Genomic DNA, 1,954 nt, shown 5'->3' with positions numbered 1-1,954 from the left:
TCATAGACTATCAAGCCTCCAATCACTCAAAGATTGATCCTTGCGGGCAACGTGTTTGAACTTACGTATCAAAGAAGCCATCCATGTGTTCTAACTAGTTTAATTTCAGTCCTTTTCAATTCTACAAAGACTCCAACGGAATGGGTGGTTTCTCGTCTGATATTTTTAGGTGATGTTTTAATTTCAACAGCAATAAACACTCTGATAGTAGAGCGCGAGCAGAGGAAGACTAAGGTCATCTCGCCTTGCCTCAAAAGTGGTGCTATAGTTCACGTAGATTTTAGTTTGAAAGAAGCCGATTAATGGAAGTTGGGAAAAGGAGTCTCTCCGATCAAGGAGTTTCTATAGCCACTGCACGAGTCAACATATAATCTGTGTGTGAATGGTGGGTGATGAAATTGATATATCGCTCACTCATGCGTATTTCTTAAATATAAGATCTGAATAAATAGTTTTGAAACATTCTCATGTTCTTATTAACATATAAACATGTCCTAAAATCTATTATGGCCTTGTTCTAAGGAGCCAGTTTTTCGATTTCGGCTCTTTGTATGAATGTAATGTAATGATGTCAATTAAAAAGAGACGGGTATGTGCTATTATGTTTACACTAATGCATCTATTATAACACATCGCGCATATTAGTTGTTTTAAAAATAATATGTATATAATTATGATTTACCAGTCCCATGTGGTCTAGTGGCTAGGATATCTGGCTTTCACCCAGAAGGCCCGGGTTCGATTCCCGGCATGGGAACTTTTTTGTCTGCCCCGGGATGTGATAATTTTCTCATTTGCATACCCGTAGATGGCTGGTTCGAGTAGGGGTTCCCTTTGGTAGGTTTTCCTCCAATGATTGTTTTTAATGGCCATCCCCAGTAATTGTGACTTGGTTTTAATAATAAATAATTTGTTGTTGTTTGCCCTGCCATGCCCCCTACCGGTTGCATTCAGGGTACTAAACATCGGACAATTTTAAGATTAGGGGTTCAGGGGAAGAAAGTACTTTAAACGCGAAGTCTCTCTCTCTCTTCCCAATAAGGACGTTCAATGCGAAATTCAACCTGAAGAAACCCCTCTTTAATTCCACATCCTTCCTTACTCCCTTCGTTCCGTCCAACAGGTCTATCCTTTTCCTACCTTTCTCTCATGCCTAATGCTCTTGCTTCAATTATAGCCTTCAACAAACGAAAAGTGTACGCCAATCATTGTGCTTCAGAGACAAAGTTTCGGTGTCGTTCAGAACACGTTCCATATAAAAATTTTAGTGATTCTTCGACAAATATATTTGAACTTTTTAAACAACAAGGAAATAAAACAAAGTAAACTATAATAAATCTCTCGACTATCAAATGAAATTAAAATATATATTTTTCCTTCCGCATGTGACACTGAAGAAGTTAAAACAAGCATTTCCATTTTTGCCTCAGATTCTCTTCTCTCATCCATTATTTGCTTGTAGCGACTGATTCTGACGCCAAACGTTCATTCAATGAATAACTCAGGGGCGTTCTTGTTTAATCTACATTTTAAATAGAGAAAGTAAATTAAATGAATGACGAAAAGCGTAAAGAGTGATTATCACATGAATGGTGAGAGGGGTGTATTTTTATTATGGGTCGTTGCGGTAACGTTGGAAGTAATATTGCATTTCACTAGACATTTTCTATCCCGTTATAGTTTTACACTTCTATATTTCTTGGGAATGTACAGTAAATGTTGCTAACTGTAATTTTGCCGATCAGAATTGCTTGAAATTTTAAAACTATGATTCTCAGTTATTTCGCCTAACATGAGGGATGCATGATAGAAATAAAATTGACTGGAAAAGTTTAATGTGCACAAGACACTAATTTCATCGCTAATATATTGCAATGGAAAGGTTTTTGGAAAAGGAAAACATATCGACGGAGGCTTACGTTCATAAAATACCTGATAAACAAAATGGACTGCA

The 1,954-nt window shown here is 36.9% G+C and overlaps 1 non-coding gene across 1 annotated transcript; it reads left to right on the top strand.

Moving 5' to 3' along the window:
- The first annotated feature begins 685 nt into the window (after window positions 1-685).
- TRNAE-UUC (transfer RNA glutamic acid (anticodon UUC)) lies at window positions 686-757 on the top strand. Its single transcript has one exon. It is a non-coding gene; the product is annotated as a tRNA-Glu (tRNA).
- The last annotated feature ends 1,197 nt before the right edge of the window (window positions 758-1,954 follow it).

This window comes from Hetaerina americana, unplaced genomic scaffold (genome assembly GCF_022747635.1).
Source record: "Hetaerina americana unplaced genomic scaffold, ioHetAmer1.1.p SCAF_6, whole genome shotgun sequence".
NCBI classification, from domain to species: domain Eukaryota; kingdom Metazoa; phylum Arthropoda; class Insecta; order Odonata; family Calopterygidae; genus Hetaerina; species Hetaerina americana.
The sequence above is the reverse complement of the archived record's forward strand: the minus strand, read 5'-3'. Positions and strand labels throughout refer to the sequence as shown.